The sequence below is a fragment of the Perca flavescens genome, chromosome 23 (genome assembly GCF_004354835.1).
Source record: "Perca flavescens isolate YP-PL-M2 chromosome 23, PFLA_1.0, whole genome shotgun sequence".
Classification (NCBI taxonomy): Eukaryota; Metazoa; Chordata; class Actinopteri; order Perciformes; family Percidae; genus Perca; species Perca flavescens.
The window spans coordinates 19,021,181-19,045,975 of NC_041353.1; the positions used below are offsets into that span (position 1 = coordinate 19,021,181).

Genomic DNA, 24,795 nt, shown 5'->3' on the forward strand with positions numbered 1-24,795 from the left:
TAACCACCAAAACGACCTTCCGTAACGACACGTCGAGATGCTATCTGAGAGGCCGCGCTCATCAAAACCGCAACAGCCAAAGGTCTCAACCTTAGTTTTCCTTTTGATCAAAGTGTCTATGCATTACGGTCTCATGATCCCGTGTGCTATTTCAGTCCAAGCCCAGCTTCAAATATTGCCTGGCACCATCGGCGCTTATAGCAGCATCCATACAGATCAGTGTACCTCTCTAAAACCAGAGTCCCCTCTGCTTTCTTTTTCTAGTGTAGATCTCAAAATGCAACCGCATATTGTTGGCCTACTTGTAATTGCAAATCTCTTAGCTGAGGCTTTATGAATTATCTATGAGTACAGTCTGATATTTTAGTGTAAATAAGTATGTTAGTGCAGAAATTTAGAGATATTTCAGAGAAATCTATACTTTTTACTGCAGTACATTTCAGATTGAAATTAGTTTATTTTACAAAATATGATTCATTGTTATTGATTAATCTCCCCAATATGTTTTAATATGTTAAAAAAAAAACATTTGGTTACGCACCATCGTAACCAAATGCAACAGTAAAATGCGGTTTATACAACTACACATTAGTATGAACAATCTGTGATAAATACACTCACATACTAATAGTATTAAGTACTTTTACTTAAAATAAGTTTTGCATTTTGGGAAATACTTATTTACTTGCCTGAATATAAAAAAGTATGTAGCTACAGCCAGCAGCCAGTTAGCTTAGCATATTACAAAGACTGGAAACGGGGAGAAACAGCTAGCCTGGCCATGTCCAGAGCTAACAAAAGGTTCTAACTTACTGTTAAACCAAAATGTGTCCTTTTTTTGGAGTGATACTTGTATTGGAGTATTTGTACAATGTAATATTGATACTTTGACTTGAGTAAAGGATATGACTCAAAACAAAAACAAAAAAAAAAATTTCATCAGTTGTCTCTGATTTAATGTCCCATGGTGATCTGAAGACTTTTCCACCTTAAAACTTGGAAGGTGAAATAGCACACCCTTGTCATCTTCCCCAACAAAATAGAAACGCATCTACAAAAGAACTATCAGGACAAAAAACAACAACAATGATCATACTTTTATTTAGGGATGCACTGAATCCAGGATTCGGGTTCGGATTCGGCCGAATATTGGGCTTTTTGACGGGGTTCGGTTTCTGCCGAACCGTAGAATTTTTTTACACCAATCCCTACGCTTGCACTTCGCGAGCTACGCTGGTCGACGTAATGACGCCACCGTTGATTACGGGAAGGTATTTACGTAGGTGGACCGCTCACTGCAGTAGGCTGTGAGAAAGTGAAAATGGAAGTTGTGGGCAGAAAGTGTTTGGAAGTACTTTGAGTCAAAAGAGGGTGATTCAAGTCGAGCTACATGTTCAATATGCAATGCCAATTTGTCTCGTGGTGGCAAGGACCCTAAACAATACACATCGCCGCTGTTAAAACATTTGCGTATGAAACACCCGAAAGAATACGAGTTGTTCATAAAGGAAGCTACAGACAGCAGCCAAAATGCAGCAAATTCAGGTACGGCAAAGGAAGGACAGTCACAGCTAAAAACTGGTGTTAACCAGACCGTGCCTCTCCCGGGCTGTCAGCTGTTCTCTCGGTAAATGAGTCTCCCTACAGTGGCAGCGGAGCAACCGAACGGTTCTCCTCGTTAGCTAACGTTAGCTTTCTAATTTCACCCATCCAACATGCCTTCATCATACACTGGTTAGCGAAAATTTGCCAAACTAAATTGTCACTCATCTGGCGATAGCGATGTGCTTTCCTACGATGTGAAAAGAGCGTGTGAATTCAACATTAAGTTGTTAGATTTAACTATTTTAGATACTTTTACTAAAGTAAAGGATGTGACCCACAGTGGACAACCAGCAGTGAAAATTCATTGTTTTTGCAAATTTCAAGGACAGTGACCGTTTTCTACTCATGCATCGTAAAATGTGAAAAATACAGCTAATGGTAAATTAACTTTGTTCAGTGAAAAATGTCCCATAGAGACTGTCCTACTTTGATCTCAGAAGGGGAAATACCACATTTTTGTCTTCTTCCCCCAGCAAAATAGAAACAAAAGATCTGCTATCATTAGCTTCAGTACAAAAGTAAAAGTCAAAAATGAGAATTGCTCGGAGCACAAGGTTGACAAAATACACAGCAAGTGTCCAATTTCATAAACCCAAACAGTTTTATGAAGGACATGCAGGAAATAAACTCAAGCTGTCAAAACTGCATCAAGGTCCAAAGTAGGTTAAATCACCAAGTGGCATTTTTGTCAGCTCTTTTAAAAAAAATAAAAATCCGTGTCACATTGTGGTGCCAGTGTGTCCTTGTGGAGTCCGTCCTGTAACTGCAAGGACACAGGTCTGATCCCTGTGACAACCAGAATTCCTCTGTCACTGCGCAGTGCTGTGGACCAGTGTGTCAGCTCAATGACTGCAGAACAACATGGAGCATACTAAATAAAATGATGTATGAACAGTTCTATTTATCCCTGACAGTCAGTCAGGTGTGTGGGAGTCAGCAGGAAGCTCTCTATTTCATGCTGTTGCACTTTCTAATGCATTGGGATGTTTGGTTTGATTCCATTCAATTGGCTGTTGTGCTTATTGTCTTTCTGCCATCTCACTAACACCTTAAAGAAAATTTGTATTATTACATTTGTGGCAGTTCCTGGAGTTGTTCCTCGGTATAAAAAAAAGGGGGGATAAAAGGACATGGCAACCTGGATTTGAGCCTTTTTTTTTGCTGTCCCTCGGCTCGGCTGTCAGTTATGTGATAAGCCAGAGCTGAGTCACAGGCTTTTTGATTTTTACATGTATCAGAATATTAAATGCCATTTTGCTTTTGTCCCAGTTTGATAACGGTAGAGAAATTGCGTTCTGTATCAGAGAGCAGATAGGAGGACTGTGGTTTTCACCTTATATGTGGTGTGTTTAGTTGCTTTATTAAGGTTTTATCTATAATTTCGATTTTTTTTTTTTAAACCTATTGCATGTATAAGCACTATATTAACATTTCATAGATGGTTCCCAATGCATCATAATTTAGTTTTAAGCAGATATATGTGTGTGTGTGTATGTATGTATGTATGTATGTATGTATGTATGTATGTATGTATATGTGTGTATATATATATATATATGTATGTATGTATGTATGTATGTATGTGTTTACATGTTTATAAAAGTATAGTATTTTTCAACACATTTTATTATTACAACTATATTTATACAGCAGCATCCACTTCTGTGTGCCAACAGGAGGAGTTTGTAGTTGACAAATCTGCCTTCAACTACATTATAGTGTGTTACTCTTTTATTTATTAACTTTAGAAACCAGTTACTGATATCTACACACATTGACCCACAAACTGATATTGCTTGTTAAACCGTTCATAACATATCAAGGTAAGGGTTAAACTCAAAGTAGGGCTGGGCGATATGGAGAAAATCAAACCTCACAATATTTTTGACCAAATACCTCAATATTGAACGCAACGATATTGTAGTGTTGCCTATTGGTGCTTTCACAAAATATTTACACAATGAGATTTTTGATAAATAATCATCAGTAATGTGGATATAATGACTAAGTGGGTAAAGGCAAATAATAGAACAGTTACAACAGTCTGGTAAGTTCAGAAAATGACATCACTTTACCGTAATGCAGCCTTTAAAACCAGGAAAAGACTACACTTATGCCATATTACGATATTACGAGATCCAAAATCTAAGACGATATCTACTCTCATATCATGATATCGATATAATATCGATATATTGCCCAGCTCTAACTCCAAGGCAACTGGACTTTGTTAAAGGTGCTCTGAAGATGTTTGGTCTCTCAACCGAGAGACTTCTTCAGTCCTGAATGAACGGGGTTTCCCCACCGTTGAATCAGAACTGAAGAAGCACCTTAACCCTTGTGTCGACTTCAAATTGACCCGTTTTCAATTTTTGTTTTATATTATAAAACGTGGGACGTAGAAATAAGCACTGAAATTTAACAATTTAAAACGTTGGAAAAAGCAAAAACAAACTGTGAAAAAACCCTACCCAAGATGACTGAGAACCTTCACCGACACCTTTCATAACATACTATTAACAATAATAAACCCAGCCCCTTTTGTCTGCATTCATTTAAAGCATCAGTGACACAAAATGAGGCCAAACAGAAAAACACATCCCCTGCCATTACCTCCTATCTGCATACCGTACAATATGTTTAGTAGTCTCGCATTGCCAGACCTTCCTCCACAGCGCTGCGGAGGAGGGTCTGGTGAGTCCACACAGCATTCCGGGATGGGAGAAAAACGTGCTCTGGTTTATTGGCATTTCTTTTAACCAATCACAATCGTCTTGGGCGGTTCTAAGCCTCGGGAAGGAACTAGTTTTGGTAGAACGTGTACGTTCAGAAGTTGTTTTAGTCGTACAACAGAAAACTTAGATTGGACAGATAGTCTAGCTAGCTGTCTGGATTTACCCTGCAGAGATCTGAGGAGCAGTTAACCATAGTCCTTCAGAAATCAACTGGAGTTTAGAATACCAACACAAAGAAAGTGGAAGGGGAGGGACATCCGGCGGAAACGGAGCAATACCAGAAGTAGTACGTCGTGGATATAGACTAATTTTTAGAAACTCAACACTCTTACAGACCTCAGGTCTCTAAAGACCCCAAAAACCTTTGGAGAAATACTGTATATTCAAAAACTTTGAAAGTAGATTATTGTTAAAAACCGTTTGAAGGGTCTTGAGAGCTTCACTGATAAAGTGAGGGAATGAGACAGGGTGTAATATGGTCCCAAAGAGGCTCTCTAAAGACCCACGGTATGCTGAGAGGTAGTTTCTTTGTCTTGTTATTTAGTCCCAGTTCTACCTTAAGTATTTTTACAGGTTTAAATTTGTAAATAAGTAATGACAGAAACGTAGAACAGGTATTTATTTCTCACATCTAGTGCCCAATAAACCAAAACCTTTCCCTCAGCGCATAAACCAACCCCAGCGTTTCATGCCTTGATGTTGAAATGTCTTAATGTTGCTGTGTCCTAATGTCAAAAAAGAATACATATTTTATATACAGTATGTGTCCTCACTTATTATTCATTAAGAATTTAACACTGAGTAACTAAAAAAAAAAGAATCCAACAACTACCATCAGATTCAGATGTTGCCAAATTCTGACTGTTGCACAGACATAGGCTACATGACATCACCATCCAAATAAGCCCCACCCACTTAAAACCTTTGGGAAGTGCATAGACAAAAACTTACAAATCTCTCCTGTGCAAAACTTAAACAGTTTGCAGATTATTTTGTGCTCATATAGGTCCTGAGTGTGAAAATAGATTTTGAGGCCTTTAATGTTTGTTTGACTCTAATACAATATCCTTGACTTTGCTGATTATAGCTCTGTGGCAAGAGTTTTCCCCCTTACCTGAGAGGAAATCAGTTGTTTTTAGGGGGCGGCTGTACAATGTGGTTTATGTCATTTCTGTATGTATAAACAACCCAAACCCAATCATATTACAGCTAAATCCTGACTGCGGCGTGCCGGGACGGATCACTGCTACTGTGACACAGCGGCTATTCGTTTCAAATTCACAGCGGGGTTGACTTCTCTTTAAACAAATAAGGAAGAAAAGCAATTTAAGAAATTGGAATAGGAATACATTACACTCTAAGGTAAAGCCCGCCATTTATCATCATTATTAAACAAACAACCAGTGCCTGTACGTGTCAGAGCGTAATGCTCTCTGGATACTTTGTCTCCCTCTGCCCCTTCTTACCTTTTCATCCCTGACAAATTAAAGCACATAGCAGCAGCTTATGGCAAGTTTTTCTCTCCGTGTCGGCTCTGTGAAATAATAATAGGATACGTTATAAGTATAAAGTAGGGTTTTTTAGTCTAAACTGATATAAATAGTTTTAAATCATGGCTGTGTTTACAGAGGGGATTTTATATTTAGGTTTAACATGGAGCAGAAAATGGAAGGCCTATAAACACTTGGCAACCGAGCCGCAGAAGAGGAGAGTGTCAATCAAAACAATGTGATATTCACGCACTGTGTGAAATAGCTGTCAAGGATGCAGCCGCCTTGCTTTTTGTAAAGCTCAATGGGGAAGTGAAGTGAGCAGATATTATCAAGGAGAGAATTTATGTCTAAATTCAGACATGAACTGCACGGCTGTGAAGAACACAGCAGAAGACAATGTGATGTGAAAAAGCTGTGATCGTAAGTTCTCAAGTTTTACAGCCATGTTTAAGAGCAATTTCTCTTTCTTTTCCCTCGTTGCGACTCCCGTCTCACTTGTGACTATAAATGCTTTATTCGGTGACAGAACAGGCGCGTTCCGCCTTGGCGCACTTCCTTCTGTCTGTGTGATCGGAAACCCCAAAATTCCCACCTCGGATTAGTTGCAGCCGATAAGCGTGGGGGAAACATGAATAGAGTCGGCTCCCGCACGCTTTGATGAGAACAAAAGGTGAGGCGTGAGGTGTCTGATCACGGGGGAAATCTATTTTTAGGCGTCTAATGAAACTTTTCAATGGCGCACCGACGACGGGAGAGAAGTTGACAGGCGATTATGATACTCTTTAATTAGCTCCCAAGCTCTGGTGTATCTGTTAGTCAAATATCATCACTGCCTCCCACCCAGGTTCTATGTCAAAGAGCCCAAAAAATATGGATTAATTTATGACATAGTACCAATGTGTGCAGGATTTTTCATGTAGAGACTAAATGTCAAAGATCCATCTTCATCCACTGAACCGTGGAATGAAAATGAACAGCATAGAGTCCTCATCAACTCTCCCACCGCTGTCACTGTCATCACATGTGGACATCTATGTGGGACAGGGAGCTTCCGGGGTTTCAGCAGAAAAAAACGTGGTCTAAAATGTCAACCGTAAAGACAGAGCGTCTCTCTATAACTGCCATTTTGCACTGATGTTTACCACAGGGAGAAATCAGTCGTAGAAGAGCCATAGAGGCCAATTTATACACCCACAGGAGAAGAACAAAAAGACCAGCATGCAATGCAGCAAAGAGACAAGTTGGGGGTTTGAGTCAGGGTCAGTTGGGAAATTTCTCACCATCACTGTCTTTCTCTCCTTCTGTAAAATCTGCAGCTTTAAAAACTTCACACCACCACTCTGGAAAGCATTCTGGGAAATCACTAAATGCTAAAAATGAATAGTAAATTCTGGGCTGCGTTAAATGGATTATCCCAGAGTATTGGAATCTTATATTCAGGGCTGAAACTACTATAACTATAACTGATATTTTCATTATGGAATAATCTGCTGATTGTTTTGTTGATTTTTAGCATATGAAATGACTGAAAATGGTGAAATATGTCAATCACAAGTTTCCAAATTCCAAGGTGACATCTTTAAATATTTTATTTTTCCGACGGGATAGAAATAGTTAAGTTAATTTTCTGTAAATTGACTGCTGAAAATTTGAAGTTGAAACAACCATTTTTTTTATATATATATTATTTGAAATAATGAATAAAATTGAAGTGGCAGTTAAAATAGAATTACTGAAAGAAACTTAGGCTGAAAGAAGTTGATGTTTGAATTTAACTGAATGAAGTTGAAGTACTAGTTGAAGTTAAAGTGCTGAAAGGAGTTGACATGTCATTTAAAGTGAAGGTGATAAATTAGGCAGCCGTGCCAGCTTATCAAAACCTCACACTCCTGCACAGGTTGTATTTACATTCAGACCATCTTTGTATTACAATACAAACGGCGGTCACGAATGCGCCGCGAATGATGAGCTCCCGCCGACAAAGGCCATAAATCAATAGCACCTCGAGTCCTGTTATGTTATGCCCTAATCTTTGGTGTCGCCCCCTTTGGCGTGTCAGTGCGGAAGCATAGCGGCGAGCGCCGGAGGCGGCCCCTGCATAAGGCTGCGCCTCTCTCAGACGCCTGGTGAAGGCAGCGGGGACAGAATGGCCAAAGGGAAGGGGAGGGGGAATCAATTTAATTACACAAGGCGATTGAGCAGAGCACACAGACTTTAAATGAAATTGGACCTGTATTTTTAAATAATTTTTTTTCTGGTTACACTCCCCTCTCCGCTGTTTTACATCACGGAACAACAAAGCTCAAGTTATTTTAGCCACGGCCCTCGTGAGGCTTATAATCCAGGCTAAGTGACAGGCTAATTTGTGGTATTAGATTGCTTTCATCGGGTCGTTTGGGCCTGCTTTGAACGTTAGCAGCAGTATGAATAGGCTGCTCTGCCTCAGCGGTCACAATGACTTGTATGCTCTGTGACTGCTGTGGGAACAGAGGAGGAGTGGGGGGTGGGGTGGGTTTACATTGGCTCTCAGAGGCCATATTTCCTCAGTCGTGTTCAATATTCTCACTGCACATATAGACTAAGCAAGAAGGATTGAGCCGAAGGTACGAAAGTCTGAGCTCAGTCAACTGTTTAGTCTAATCATATTCTGAATTTAGTCTGTTTATAATGAGCGATGATGAGAGTTAAATTGAACTAAGGGTCCATGGAATGAGTAAATAGGTTTTCTGAAGGAGTGGAAATCCATCAAAGGGGACAAGAGGCGACTCTAGTGGTGTTAACATGGCTCAGTAGTGAGACAAAAACATGTGTGTGTGTGTGTGTGTGTGTGTGTGTGTGTGTGTGTGTGTGTGTGTGTGTGTTAGGCTAAAGCTTTACGATATACCCTTAAATACAGACACAAGACCGTTTTCTTAAACAATAAGATGGGACCCGTGCTAAGTCAACTTATTGCTGATGACCATTCAAAATGTCAGAGGCCGGAACAAGTAATTAAAGGCAATAGAAAAATAGAGGATTAGTTCAAATTAATCCGCAACTTTTCCCATTTTCCTGCAGAAAATGATGAAATGGAAGGATATGGAAAGCTGGTGGAGCATAGCAGAACTAATGGGTTGGCAGCTTTCCCCCTGAAATGAGAAGGGACTAATGGATCCGCGGCCCTGGCTAAGATGGCTGAGCCAGATTGCATGTGGATTTAAGTGATTAAGAACATGGTGGCCCCCGGTCCTTCTTTTGTCAGAGAAGATGTAATGTATGACAATGAATGCTAAAATATGAAATTCCACATTTAAAGAATCCATCGCCGGTGCAGATAATTCAGGCCACAGTTCACGTCCAAGATTAGGAAAATATATGCTATTTGATTGCATATCGTGCTGAAAATGAATGAGGATGCAGAGGGCGTGGTGTGCAGGGACAGCAGGAGTCTGCAAATGTCCACAAATCTGTTCGTCTGTGGAGAAACTCAAATAGTTCCGTTCGTGTTTTAAGACTTTGTGCTTGTCTGTTTTCTTCAAGAGAAAATTATTAATTCCAGAGTTATTCACACTGCTTTAAAAACACTTGTTTGCGAAACGTGACAGTATTGTGGAATTATCTCACCCAATTAGCAGAACTTTTATTCCAAGAGTAATTATTGGTGAAACAGTTATTACAGTTTAGCGTTATTAAGATTGACATTTATTTCAGCAATTGAAAGGATGCGTAAGTGAGAGCTTTACTGTGCTTTGACAAAAGAAATGATTATTGATTAGTAGTGCTAATTTAGTCAGTGTTTTAGCATGTTTTTAACTACAAGTGCAATAATAATGCATACAAAGTTGTAAGAAAGGGAAGCATTTCATCACATTAGTGGCCCTTAATATTGTTAATATTATCATTGGCTCATTATTTAACATTATGTTATGCCTATGATGGCAGATAATGTAATACTGTGATGTTATGTTAGCTGAGAATTGATTGCCTCTCCAAACTTTATTGCATTTTTAAGCCATGTAAAGACACAATGTATTACATTTCACCAAGTTATTACATCATCTATCAACAAAGTGTGTGTGTGTGTGTGTGTGTGTGTGTCACGACACGGAAACTGAATTCAAATGTCATTATAAAAATGATTAATTCCAGAGTTATACATGTCATCATATCTAAGGGACAAAGTGGGACGTTTGTCATTGCATTTCAAAAACATACTCATATGGTTAAGTCTTTGCTACTAAAACTAACTGGTAGGAGTACAGGAGAATCGGGAACTAGTGTCTAAGGGTTGGTTTATGCTCAAAACACAACTAGTTCGGGCGGAGTAGGAAAGGTGTGGCGGGAGTTTCCGAAGTCATTTTAACATTCGAAGGAATTGGACTACTCAGAGTAATCAGGTTACGCAAGAAATCAGATAATGCACTTTTTATATATATATATATATATATATATGCACTGTAGTAACCTGATTACTGTAAATCCATGTATACATGCAGTGAGTCAGTAGATTCCTCCCCTACCATGGAACTTCTATTGTAAGCATTACTTAGTTAATTGAGTTAGTTCCTGATTGTGTGTGTTACAGCCGAGTGAGAGGAGAGACTCTGTAGTGAGAGTGCACAGCTTTTCCTTACGGCACGAATGCCTGAACATAAAAATACAAATAGTCCATTGTTCAACCTATTTTGACTTAAAGAAGTTCTTTGTGTTGGTTCAATTTTAGTCTTGACTTTTGATTAAAGTATATAGAATATGATAAGGCGTCGCTACCTGAATATCACCCTTTTAATCTTGCTGCTCAGTTGTCCCATTGATGTTTTCCCTGTGTGAAGTCTTTGTCATGAACATGTAAAGAGCTGATTGGAAACCTGGTTACATGATGAGCATGTGAATGCAGAGTGAAATCTTTCCAGTTAAAAGGCTGCCAACTGATTTCATTCTTTAGTTCAGTCTGTCCATATCTGATGACAACTGCTAGAAGAAATGGACAAATTCAGAGAGAAGTGAATTCCTTTCATAGAGCCTCTTTAAAAAAATATCCAATCCAGTGTGCTCGTGCCATAACAACCGCCCCTCTCATTATAAGAGAGTAGAGGACATACAGTAGAAAGCAGAGGTGTGGGACTGCAAGCATGCCGTCTGAAAGCGCCACAACTGATTTCGACAGGTGCCGGCGGATAATTGGGTGCCGTGCCGGCTACAGCCACAGCGCTGCTGTCTCCTCGAGCTCATTACTATCACTCAGAAGTTCCCCTTAAAAACCTCCACAGCCACATGACTCGACGTATTTGATTAAAAAAACGACGACAAAATCTCTTGAAACGCTGACATTGAACGGCCTGTCGCTCTGCGCGCTGTTGATGTGTGAATGATTGCGCACAGCATGTCCTAAGCCTGAAAAGCATGAGGTTCGACACACAGGTTCAACTGCATGCAAATACACGCGCATGCTAAGGTTCAGGCAATCCTGTTATGTAACAAACGTATATTAGCTGGTGATCACAGCTTTGAAGCAGGACTTTTTCTGCCATTCTGCCAAAAATGTTTGTATCAGACAACACTGTTGTTAATCCGCTTCAGTGAGCCAACAATGTTCCCTTTCCACACATGCCACCCTTAATACTTATTGGCATACATTTTTGCTTGCTCAATAGATCATGAATGAGACATTTTTAAGTAGATGGAGACAATACGGATGGAAAGACAGGTAAGAACAGATTCGCACTAAGAAAGCAGGATGTTGCAATTACCTTTTGTGACTAACCTTTTGTGACTAACTCACCTACCAGAATGCCAGTAGGGCTGTTCAGGCTGAATATAGCCCTCAGCAGATTAGAGCAAGGCACTGCGTTGGTGGCGTTGTTGCCAGTGAAAAAATATAAACCAGAGTGCAGTTTAAAGGCTTTTTGGTGGAAAGTCAAGCTTATGAACTCTACGTAAATTGAGACAGTGGTACCCTGGTGTCATTCAGGTCAGTTTCCAACATAACCTCATAACCTTTCCAAGCGGAGGAGTACTTCAACTCTGCAAAGGCCATAGAGAAAGTAAACACACAACACATTTTGTCTGTGCTGTGATATTCGGGCGCCTGCAATATAATTGTTTACCTTAAAGGTTCAGCTAAACTTAACGCCTCAAGCATGAGTTTAAATACACATAGAGCAATCATTTTCTCCTCCGTCTCGATGCTTGTGAGGTAAACTTGTATGGAGGTTTGCACATAATTGATTTTTTTTTGCGAGACTACCGTGTGTGTCTGTGACAGCACCTCCATTGTAGCCTTCCTATATTACGTCACATTGCAGCAAAAGTTGAGCCACATTCAACTTTTTGCCGACGACGCTGTACTTCTTTTGCTGGAGCCCTCTGTGGGGCGTCGTTTAAACGAACAAAGGAGCTGCGTTTTTTCACTCGGGGCTAAAGTCAGTCTGAACGTAGCTGAATTTAAATGAATGAGGAGCTTGCACTTTCAACATTAATTGCCTTACAAGCTTTCTTCATCAGCCTGTGAGCTAGAAAGCAGACCTTTTGAGTTGAGAATATTTTGTCACAAGTACTATTCCCAGGGTCAAGAAGGGACTTCCATGCTCAAACGGTCTTATTGCCTCAAGTGCTCAGCAGTGGAGGACGATGCTAAAAATCACTATTCTATTGTAGAATAGTATAAAAGGATTTTTTTTCCCTCCTTTTTTGCTCTGATTACCTATCTTACTGGGTTAAAAAGGGACTTTTCTGTCAAGGCACCATAGCCCCAAGGAATAAGAGGAGATTGTAGTGTTGTTTTTTGTTGGAAGAGATTAACTTATTTCAGCTCCTACTGCTGCCTATAGCAGTTAATAACAGTAATAATTACTTAATGCCCCTGAAACAACTCCTAGAATCATGTCATGCTATTGAGTCATGCATTTCTGATAACTTATTTGATTTCTGCACACAGCACTGTGACCGGGAGGCATCATTAAGCCTTCGAATAGACACCAAGCCTCTGATCAGAGAACAGCCCGACACATTTACAAGTCGCTGTTTCTTTGTCTGTGATTATTTGCTCAGCAGACAGAAGACTGGAGGGGACAGACTTCACAACATCATATAAGTAAGCAGTCAAACTCTGGCTGGTGAATCACAGAATACAATGTAATCAGTCACAGATGCCTGCTGACCATACTAATATCCCCACAAAGTGCAGCTAAATGCGTAACCATGGAGCTAGATAGTTATCGATTCACGCACATTTCCCAAAAAAGATTTCTCCATTTTGGAAGAGAAAGTTACTGCAGCAGATCGTCATTGCTTCATATTTAATAAACCGGATGATTAAATTCTCTGAAATGGCATCCTCTGACAGCTTCAAGAGAGCAAACAACCTCAGCAGTGTTTGGTAATGAGTTTCACTTACATGCCAAAAATATTTTCAGAGCAGATGTTGTATTTTACAAATGGTGTCATATTTCTTGAAATTCAAACTAGAATCAAGCGAACTCAAAAACCAACAGACATTTGTGCATAGTTTGCTAAACTGTTCTTTTTAGTTGCTATGAATTTTCTTTAGCGTTGGATAGCAGTGTGTTCTTATTAACAGGGCTCTGATACCTTCATGTGCGCATACTCTCTCACACACACTTACACACCCTTCAGTCTCATTATAAACACAGACAGTGCTATGCTGATGCTCCTCAGTATGTATCAGATTTTACACCTTTGAATAAAGCCTCCTCAGGAAGTAGCTGCGTATTTCTGGGGTGTGCTGTAACCCAGAGTGCCTATACGAAGTGGATGTTAAGAGAACATTGACATTTTATTAAAGCTTTTAGTCTTCACTTCTGTCCTCATATCACATATTTTCATAATCTGAACCCAATATGCCCGTAAAGTTTAATATCAAAGTTTTAACGCAATACCAAGATCACTCAAGTGTTGTCTTGAATTAAGTTAAAGAGGTACTTCTTTAGTATTCCATGAAGTTCGGAGACTCACACGAGGCAGATATAAAGGACAATCATCAAAATCAATGCAAAACACCCTGACTTTAATCTCTAGTATGGGGTCAGGCTCCAAAAAGTCAGGATCCTACAATACCTATAATGCAACTCAGTAACCCTAATGACATCATCAGGGTATTTTCTTTTTTCAAACCATAAGAAAGCTCTTTCTAGAGCCTCGAAAGACATTATACAACAGTTTTGTGAAGTTATCTGGACGTCATGTGTATAATGTGTCAAATGTTTGTGTGTCCTTTCACAGTTCTAAGTAACTGCTGGCTAGTTTCAAACTATTACTAAATAAAGTTGCGCCATTAAAACCTATGAAATATCTTAGCTAGTTCAGTCCTTAGCATTATGTAAATTGGTTGCTAGAGGGACCAACAATGTTTTGAAATTAACGGACAATCTTTTGTAAAGGTATTACTTGGCCCGCTGGTCTAAGTTGACTCCAGGCAGGATTTAAGCATCGTGGAATATTTTTTAAATGTATTTATAAGAAGTTTTTTAAACTAAAATGTGTTTGTGCAAAATCCTTTAAAGAATAACTCGTAGTACGTAGGTTGTAGCGAGTGCGGTCGAAAGAGGGAGAGAGAGCATGTGTGACGGCAAGGATGAAGTTAACATGGTTAGCAAGGTTATAGCTGTGGATGTAGCAGTTCAGTGTGTGTACAGTTTAGGCTATTTTTTGGTGAACAAATGATACAACTCCTCAAGACCCAAGCCAAGTTCCAACTGCTGATTAAATTGAAGGGGGTCAGCCTCAAAGTTAGCGACAATTTCAGTACAGGCTCACTTAAGATGGACTTAGTTATTTTCTTTAGCTTTGTCAATTCAGTTAGCTAAGCAACCGTTACATTTAGCAGTTACTGGCTGTAAATATTTAGGAGCAACTACTCTCTACAATAGAACTGGCCTGTGTGGTGCAACCCGTTTTTTTTTGGTGACGTGTGAATCTCCCCTAAGTAAATAAGGGGAGTAAAGTAAGAACAAACTAAATACTTAACTAAGCTAATTTTGAACTTAGGAAGAGCAGGTGTATTTAGGTGTTGTTGCTCACATGCTTAACAAAAGAGGTTAGCAGCAGGGTAGAAGTGAAAAGTTAGATTCATTCCTCAGAGCAGAATATAGTTAATATATAGTGGATCACCTGGTCAGGATGGGACTTTCTCCTCTGTTATAATTGGACCAATCAACGTGGTGGGTGTGTTTTCACATACAGTACTGTCTGTATAATATGTGAACAATCCGGTGTGCTGTTTGAGGAAGAGAGACTGCTGATTGCAAGTCATTTCCTCACTCTGGGTTTTGTAATTAGCTGTCAGCACCTTGAGCTTGACAATGTAATTGGTTCCTATGCTGCTTTAAACTCATTAAAGTTGACTATTTGAGAACTTGATTTGCGCTGTACCCTTCAGAGTGACAGGAAACATTCAGTTCATCAGGAGCAAACCAGTCCTCCACCGAAGCTTTCTGGGTCATCCTTCTGTTAACAGTCAGATCTAGCAATGACTCAGGGCATTGTGTGGCACTGCCTTTTTAAATCCATCACTGACAAATGTGACACCCTCCATCAGTGCAGTATATCATATATTTTTGGATTTCACCACCGTCTGTCCAGAGGTGTCATCTGCTGTACCAGACAAATAAACCAACTACTTCCAAAACAATACTGAAACAGGACTGAACTGACATCAGACAAACCTGTTGTAAAGCCAGGCTTCTGGTGTTGGGACGCTGATGTATAAGAAATGTCATAAGTTAGAATGATGCAGATGAAAGTCTGTACATTGATAATGCCCACTGTATATTTCTAGATTAAAGGTGTCATGTTGCAACTTTAACATGGACGTATGCTTATTAAATGATAGATTTGTGTAATCATTGGAAAGAGTCCCACACACTGACCATTACGCAAGCAATAATTTATTTAGAAAATACGTTTTATTTATATAAATAAATTATTGCTTGTGTAATGGTTATGGCCGTTTTACAGTAGCCACAGCCAAGCTGGCGCACGCCATCGTGACGTCAAAATGACGTAGATCTTGCCCACGCACCCGGATTTATAGAACGCGAGCAGAGGTCGCGCACCACTTTTTTTCTCCTTCAGCGGCGCGCGACAAAGCGGAAACAGGAAGCATGAACGAGCTCCTTTGCAACTGGATGCCAGGAATCAGTGACTGCAGGTCTCTCTTGTAAACTTACTGGGTTAAGATGAGCTCTTATATGGTGAATGAAAGGCTTGATCCGACGAAGCAAGTCAACAAATCACATCGACGCATTGACGTCAATGCTACTGCCAGTTCTGCCATTGTTTACCTTTTTCTTCTTCTTCTAGGCCGTAGAAAGAGCAAAGTCGGTAGCCTTTCCTCATTAGCGCCACCTCTGTTCAGGAGAAGACTGCAACTAGTATATACCACCAGAGCGGGTATAAACATATATAACAGCGATTCCATGACATCACATTTCCGCGCACCAGCTGTATACTGTATAACGCCCTTCAGTGTGCAGGACTTTTTAAGCTCCTGATCTGCTACTTTTTTACAATAATTACCTCCACCAAGGAGTTTCTTTTTTTTTTTTTTTTCTCATTTATCTGCTAGTAGGGTATGGAAAAACTAGTCGCTCGATTTTAATGAAACTTGGTGGAAGGGTGTAGCATGGGCCAAGGAAGAACCCATTACATTTTAGAGCAGATTCCAAATCACGGAACAGATGCAAATTATTTTTCATTTTCCAATATTTGTGCTGCATTTAAGTGGCGTCAGAATGATCAGAAAAAAATTTGTCCCAGACTGTGAAAGCCTCTTCGAGTGCCCTTCTATTTCTGTGTGTTCGTCACTACCAGCGACATTATACATAGTCATTTAACTCATTGTTAATATAAAAAATATTGATAAGTGCAACTAATGCTGGTTCTGCAAGTCAGCCTTAAAGTTCAGTCTGTCTCTGGTTCAAGCGGTGGTTTTGTTCGGCTGAACAAAAAAAAAAAAAGAAATCATGTCACTCATCCTATCTACAGGCCATAGTTGAATAATTTTAACACAAATCTTTCCAGCAACTATAACAGATTGGCAACCATCTCAACTAGCACCTGCAACATCTGGCATGTACATCAACAAATCAATAGATCCCAGAGCCTTGAGACTCAGTGTTCTTCAGTCTGGAGGCTTGCTGTTACTCGTTTCTGGCATTTTACTGTACTCGCAATCCAATGTGACTGCATTTCTTCTTTTTTCTCTCTCCCACAAGTGTATAGTAGCCTGACATTGAGCCAGGGTGGATAGGGAGCTGCAAGGATGGGAGTATATTCACTGACGCCTCCGCTTAGATTGCAAGAATGGCAGCTGATGTAAGACCACAGGATCACACTTAAAGACACAAGACATTTTTGTGTGACATGATTAAAAATGATTTAACAATAGGCCTACAGTAGAGCAGGTTATGTATTGACTAGTTTTGATTTTACACTAAACTAATGGCAAAAAAACAAAATGTAGAGATCATAAAATAGAAGCTTGAAAGCAAAGTTAACAAAAAAACATTGACGTATTTTTATTATTCATTGATGATCATGGCATTCATGTTGTTGAAAGGTCACCAACCTAGCAGACTAGATTCCCCAGATAGATGTGGGCTAATATTGCTGGCCTGAACTTGAAAAGTCTGCTACATTTAGCAGTAGAGCTCCAGGCTTCATAATCTTATCTCTCTGCTCACGTATGTCATGCCTTTTCTTGAGGATCAGTTGAGGGTTGGGTGGAACAGTACCTGAAGCATCAATACTGTCAATACTAAGTCTTGTTTTGAGCATCAATTGGACTGACAAAAATTGATCCATCTCTCTTCTCTATTGTAGCCATTTTTATTTCATTAAAGAGTGGGGAGACTGTCTGTGAAACTTTCTGTTGCCTTTAGGTGTTCGATCCCGCTCTAGGTATAGCTTCTGGCTATAGCTTTATATTTAGTGTACAGACATGCGAGTGCTATCAATCTTCTCATCAGATTCTCCAAAGAAAGCGAATATGTCAAATTATTTTTGTTTGGCAAATCATTTTGTGGTTATAGAAAAGTACTGTATTAGGGTGTAGCTTATCAATGACACATTGAGATCGTACATCATGACACATTGTTCATCCCTACATGATAGCACATAAGCCTATTAATATTAGTGAAATCATTTATTGTATATTTGGTTTTAGCGCTCGTATTACTTAGTATTACTTCAACCTGCATTAACTGACTATTTGAATGATTATTACTTTCACCCAAGAGACCACTGTTTGTGACCCATGCGAAACCAAAAGTCAACTTTCGGACTACATCAAGTTACGTAACAAACGTACTTATTTTAACCCAAACTATGATCCTTTCCTTAACCTAACCAAGTAGTTTTGTTGACTAAACCTAACCAAACTACGACTGTTTTACAATGTTAACCATGTGTTTATAACTGTGAACGTTGTGTTTAGCTATGAGGAGATGTTGATCTCCTGCCACCAGTAGGGGGCACAGATTTAGGAAACACTCCAGTGGGTCGTATTTGAGGAAACAAACGACCTATGTAGTCATATGGCTTGCAAACAGTTGCCTATTTTCACATCTAACAGACAGCGAACAACATTGCATTGCAACAAAGTTTATGTCCACCTGGCAAATGCTCATCCAATATACATTCTCTTATTTCTTTTTTGGTCTCCACCAACTCCTGAGGGAAATAACTATCTCTTTAACAGCTAAATGTTCAACTATGTTCATCAGCTAATTGCTAACTTTGTCTGTGATGAGAGCGGTGAGACTGAACCGAAACAAAACTTGCAGACGTAAAAACCCCAAACAACCAGCTGAAAGACGCTAAAAGGCGCCGTAGTGCTGAGGGAGACTGCAACATTGTCTTTATTGCACTTCATTCAAAATATTGATTTTTTTCAGCTTTAACTAGAAAATAATTATCATTCTGTGTCTGAGAAATGTTTGCAAACTGAACTTACATGTTTTCTCCTGCTGCCTCTTGGTTTCTCCAGCTCTCTCTCCCTCTTGGTTTCCAGCTCTCTCCCTCTCCCCCCTCATATCTCCAGCTGTCGCTTGGTAGAATGTAAATGAGCCTCTCAGCACAGAGCACATGATGGTGTCAGCCCTCTCCTTAGTTTCTGCTCTCATTAGAAGCCTAGTGTAGCTGACATTTACCCAGCCGCTGTGTTTACTAGCTCTTCATGTGGGCCACATGGGTCAAAACAATACACAGTTATACTTCAACCATCCAAATCTCTGTGGAAAGAAAGGTCACAGGAGTCTGTGAAATGACTGAAAGTTGACTAAAACACACTAACATATACAAATAAAGCTATAAAATGTAGAACAAAATCCATTCCAAGTTCCTCTCTAACTGACCCATGTGGACTAATTGGAGACATTGCCATTTGTGAAGTCCTTTGCCCTTGCTGTGTGTACTGTAAGTTGCATTAATATCAGCATGACAAATTACAGGCAGCTGGCCTAATTAAGATTCTGACTTAACCGTAAATGCTCCACATTTTTCTTTTCTTATTATCTGCAAGAAAAAGCTGACATTGTTAAGGTTGTGTTGCACAATAACTTGCGTGATTTTACACATACTGGTAGTTAACTCCTAGTATGCCCATTGGTGATACGCTGCACGCTATCATCATAAGGAGGTAATTCAAATTTGCTTTGATTTTGGGGGAACAACAGCCGCCTCCTGAGCCCTACAGTAAGCTGGAGGAACGGCCCTGTGAGTTTGAAATTAATAGGATGGCCACAGCTATTTCCTGACTCTTGGTCCTCTCGGGACCCTGCAGCTCTGTTTTTCTGCGGTCCTCTCATCCTGTTACTAATGCCTGAGTCTGTGTAACCCTTATCTCCATGCTCTCTACATGGCCTGATAGGGCTCTGTGTAAGCAATTAAAACGGCTTATTTGCCAGATAAGTGAGGCAGAGCGGTCAGATTGAAAGCCACAGGCTGCCAGTATCTGGTCTTTAGGTTACAGCCTTCGGGTTAAATAGCCCGGGGTCTCCGAGTGAGCCAAACGAGGCGTACAGCTCAGTGTGGGTGTGTGGAGAGCCTGAAACTCTGCCAGAGGGAAACACACACAAGGTGCTCTGTATGTTTTCCACATAACCAACAACATACACCAGAATTAATATTTAACCGTCATCATAAATAATGGTATGTGTAGCTAGATAGAAAGGCTACCTTTCTGTGCTCAAAAAGCTGTTCATATGTATGTGGATTTAAGTGGCCATGCATGGATAGAATAGAATATATTATATCTCCATGTCTAATGAATGAAACAAATTCTCTGTGAAGTAGTGCATGTCTGTACATCAAAGCCTATTCCATCTCATGTGTCTAACAGACAGACACGAGCAGTACGATCTCAGCACACTGTATTCAGGGATGAAATACAGAGGAAGAACTTGCTTCAATATTAAAATAAAACTAATCGTAGACACCTGTAGCCATGACTGTTTTGTTATTGTTTTCCTTATTATGACTGTTTCCTTTTATATCCATAACTGTCACGATTAAACCACGTATGTTTGGTTAACCCTTGTGTTGTCTTCCCGTCAACCTTGGAAAAAAACGTTTTTGACGCCTTTTCACAGTTTGTTTTTGCTTTTCCCAACATTTTTAAATTGTTACATTTTTCTTCTACACATTTTCAGCGCTTATTTCTACGTACCATATTTTCTGATATAAAACAAAAATTGAAAACAGGTTAAATGCACAGAAAGCAATTTAAATTCTTTTTAAAACAAATCACTATTTCCCTTTCATACTACTCGCTACGGCGTAAATTCACACGCAGTCGCAAGGATGTAAGTCAATGGAGCCCAAACGGCGTTGATAAACATGCTACAAAGTGAGTATGCATCTTGATAACACGCCAATAATGGCATACGAATTGGCGTGTCATATATATGCCACTTCATGAGATCAGTCTGTTGCTGGAATGAAAAATGTTCCCACAGTACAAGTTCCCACAGTACAATGACTTGCTTTGCCGTTGATGCATGTGAACACTTCATTGATAGTAAAAAAAAAAAAAAAAAAAAAAAAGGATGATTCATAAGTGTCCAAAATCTAAACTTACTCACTACGGAGTCAACTGTTTATTATGTAAGCAATATATGATGAATGTGGGAGTCATTTTGGTCGCAGCCACTGCCTACTTCTTAATGGATAAATCTGGCAATATTCTATATTTTTCTTATTGTCACAAAATACTGTGAGGAGACCAAACCCAACTATGAAAGAAACCAGCTATTGCCAAAAACTACGGTGCCCAGCTGTTTTATGAAATTACTTTTTAAAAATAGTTTTTAAAGGTTTACGTCTGCAGTAGGAATGGATAAGCTTGGGGCTAAGTGCCACCGACGGGCAAAAGAGGGGAAAAAAAAAGGGTATTTAGTACAAGCTAGCATAACCATGTTAACGTCATCATCGTCATTAATCCTGTCTCCTAAAATTTACAGGCAACTAAATTGCATTCTCAATTACGTTTCCAGGCAAACCTGATATTTTTTTTTTCCCCGAATAACGTTTGTTTCAACATGTCCTCATACCAATGACACAAGAGCTCGTTGTAAAATGGTCGTGTTTTTCAACGTGTGGTAAACATTGTGAATAGAAATGTACATAAAGGAAGTGAAGTACGTAACAAGTCACCGTTGACGTTTGGTTCTACAAAGGAAACCAAACAGCTGTCTCCTGGGTTAAAAGTTCCATGTTTGTTTGACCCATCCATCCATCCGCCCCAAAATCCTCCCTACGCAGACTTTGATCAGAAACGTATTTGTGATACCTTAAAAACAAATGTAATATGGGTTAAGATACTTTTCCCTACAAACGTAGTTGAGCGAGCGTTTTAGTTGTATGGGACAGGACTGCTCTACATGAGCTTCTAAGACTAGTTAGAAACTATTTGTTTAGGTTAACATTAGCAAACTCTTCCCCCAGTTTCTTGCATTGTCTGTGTCACAGTAACCTCAATAGTCTAGTCTTTTCCATTCTGTTCTACTCTATTCTGTCGGCTTACCTCCTGTCTGATTGTAATGTAGCAGACGAATCACATCCCCCTCATGACAACAAATACAGCAGCCGACAACAGCCTCAGTAAGCTGAACAATAAGAATCTAATAAAATAGAATCAGAGTATCATTAAGAGACCTTCAGTGAAATACAGGAGATTCTGTACTTAACTGCAAGCTAAAGTTCATTTTAGAAGAAATATACCACCTCAGATCGTTTTATTTTTTGTAATTTCCAATCTACAGGCACTTTTTCTTGAGCTCAGTCAATTATCTATTGGAGCACCATAACTGCTTCAGATGTGGTTTCTGGGAGATTTGCTCACAAAGCATGACATGACAACATGTGTAGATTGGAAAAAGAGAGAAAAAAAAGCAGCAGTAAAAAGCTCTGAAGACGACGAGGCAGAGTTACGGAGAAGGAGAAGACTTCAACCTTGGCCATGACCTGAGCAAACTGTAATGAGTTCTGAACTTCTGCCTCAGCTCAGTATTGTTGTGGTTTTCAGAGTGCTGAGAGCTGGTAAACAGGATATTGAGTCCCAGATGGGTTTGGCTCACATCATGAAAGTACTGTAAGGCCCACAGCTCTGCACAAACCATCAGCCATCAAAATGGAATGGAGGGAAGGGGATGGGATGGGTGGTAGAGGGGAGGGAGGAAAGATGTTTCTGCTGTCCAAAATGTGCGTTGGTGTGTTTGGAGGCTTTCGGAGGCTAGAGTTATCCTGCGTGACGGGCACATGTTTATGAGCCACTGGGCCACACACAGAGCAACACTAAGACGCTGCTGAAGAGATAAAATGGCCACGTGGGGAGAAACAAACAAAAAAACCTGGACACAGACCAGCGGATTCTCTCACTGTCTTTTTCGGTTTCTCTCACTCTTCATTGGTCTCCTTCTTTGCTTCTCCCTCTGCATGAAATAGGATCACAGCTAACAGGAGTAGGACTGTTGGATAAGGTTGGAGGACAGCTTGATGATCACTAACTACAAAGCTGTCCCAGCAGAGGAGGATTCTGGGATGGCAGTAGACGGCAAGAAATGTAGACTGCTGAAGCATGTACAGAAAACAGAAGTTCATTTAAAAAAAGGCTTGATTTCTGGAGGCCGGACAGCCCTGTTACTTTACATTAACTTTTTACAAACACTATGTTTAACTTCAAGTCCTTTCGTCTCTGGTGGTTAAAGGGATATTCACTATTTTCAACCTGGGTCGTCTTTTGGGATTTGTGGTCGTCATTCTTATCAGTTACTATAACATTTTATTAACCAATTTCATTGCTGTGATCTGGGGGAATTGAGACACCAATAGCCACAACTTTACAACCGATTCAAATAGGCCAAGCAAGCAGTCCAGTATCCCAGAGAATTACATAGTATTGGACAATTCTGACAGCACCATACATTTTGGTGTGCAATGCCAGCGTTCAGAGCCAACGTACGTAGGAGGCAGCGTGACCTGTATGGTGGGAGGTAAAGAGTAAGGGTGCCGGTAGTGGATGGCTGCGCAACTTTCATGTAGGAGACCATAGTTCATGTTCCATCATAGATTCCATTTGTTTGTTTTTTTACATCAATGTAACACTTGACTTGAAGTACCTAAATAAATGTTTTTTGCCGCTCACAACTACGTTCTAGTGCTCCGCGAAATCTAATCGATGTTTACAGCAGACTGTTTGGGTGTAACTTTTATGATTCGTCTTTCTTTTTCATTTTGTATTAAGTGTTTTAGGTAATATGACTAAGCTGTGAAGTTGTTTAAGATTTCAGTAATGGTGTGGATGAGTCAAATGATGGTCAATGTGGCATCCTGGTGGTTTTATAAGTTTAAGACACTGATCATGTAATCACATAATCACAGTGGTCCCAATTCAAGTCAGGTCAATCCTCTCTTTTCCTTCCTTTCTTATCACCTCTACACTGCCTTTCATCAAAATAAAAGCCAAATGTCCCCTTAAATATACAATAGGCCCATCCATTTCCTGCCGTTAGGGGTCTTTCCAAATGATAACAAAAGACATTGTCATTGTAGTCAGTTTTTCTTGGTTAGGATTCCATCAGTGTTCATTGATCAGGAGGTTTTTACCACTTCAAAACAAACGGACCAGATGATTAAAACCAGTAAAAACACTGATTATCGCAATGATTATTTCTTTGTTGTAACAATGATTCTTGCCAACAAATCTTAAACCATTGGAAAACCTTATTATTTCCCTTTTAAATTGTGCCACATTTGTAAGGAACATGCATTTGTGGGATGAGCAGCACAGCTGAGTATGTGGGTTGTGCCCATGAAAAATTTGCCAAATCTTCTCTGTAATGCCAAACAGCTTTTCTTTGTTGACTCTTGTTTGGTGGATTGGGTGATTGAAGTCTGAAGTAACAGGACATATTGGTTTATTGAGATGAAATTCTGCAACCAGTGACAATCCCATATCTCCACAGTCTGGGACCAAACTCTATCCTCATCCCCACAGGGCGGGGTACCTCCAGAATGTGGGAGGGGAGAGGATGGAATGGCCTGCCAAGCAGTCCTGACCTCAACGCCATTGAACACTTGTGGGATCAGCTTGGGTGTGCTGTTCATGCCAAAGTGACCAACACAACTACATTGGCTGACTTGCGACAAATGCTGGTTGAAAAATGGGATGCCATCCCACAGCACAGTGTGTGACCAGGCTGGTGACCAGCATGAGGAGGTGCCAGGCTGTTGTGGCTGTGCATGGTTCTTCCTCATGCTACTGACGCTCCTGTTTGTTAAATGAATAAATTGTGAAATTGCCAATATGTCTTGTTACTTCAGACTTCAATCACCCAATCTACCAAACACCAAACAAGAGTCGACAAAGAAAAGCTGTTTGGCACTGTCAGAGGAGATTTTTCACATTTTTCATGGGCGCAACCCACATATTCAGCTTTGCTGCCCATCCCACAAATGCATGTTCC

At 39.9% G+C, this 24,795-nt stretch overlaps 1 protein-coding gene and 1 long non-coding RNA gene across 8 annotated transcripts in view; one reads left to right on the plus strand and one right to left on the minus strand.

The window, feature by feature from the left end:
- The window catches only part of LOC114549897 (uncharacterized), a 116,330-nt gene that overhangs the window by 71,308 nt on the left and 20,227 nt on the right, over nt 1-24,795 (plus strand). Inside the window, exon 3 of one of the 6 annotated variants that reach the window (XR_003691612.1) lies at nt 24,295-24,594. The exons of the other annotated variants lie outside the window; for them this stretch is intronic. This is a non-coding gene — a long non-coding RNA (uncharacterized LOC114549897). Of the gene's footprint in view, nt 1-24,294; nt 24,595-24,795 lie in introns of those variants that run through there. 6 annotated transcript variants of the gene reach the window in all.
- LOC114549896 (protein FAM19A2) overlaps nt 1-24,795 on the minus strand; it is a 70,492-nt gene that overhangs the window by 39,149 nt on the left and 6,548 nt on the right. The window lies entirely within an intron of this gene.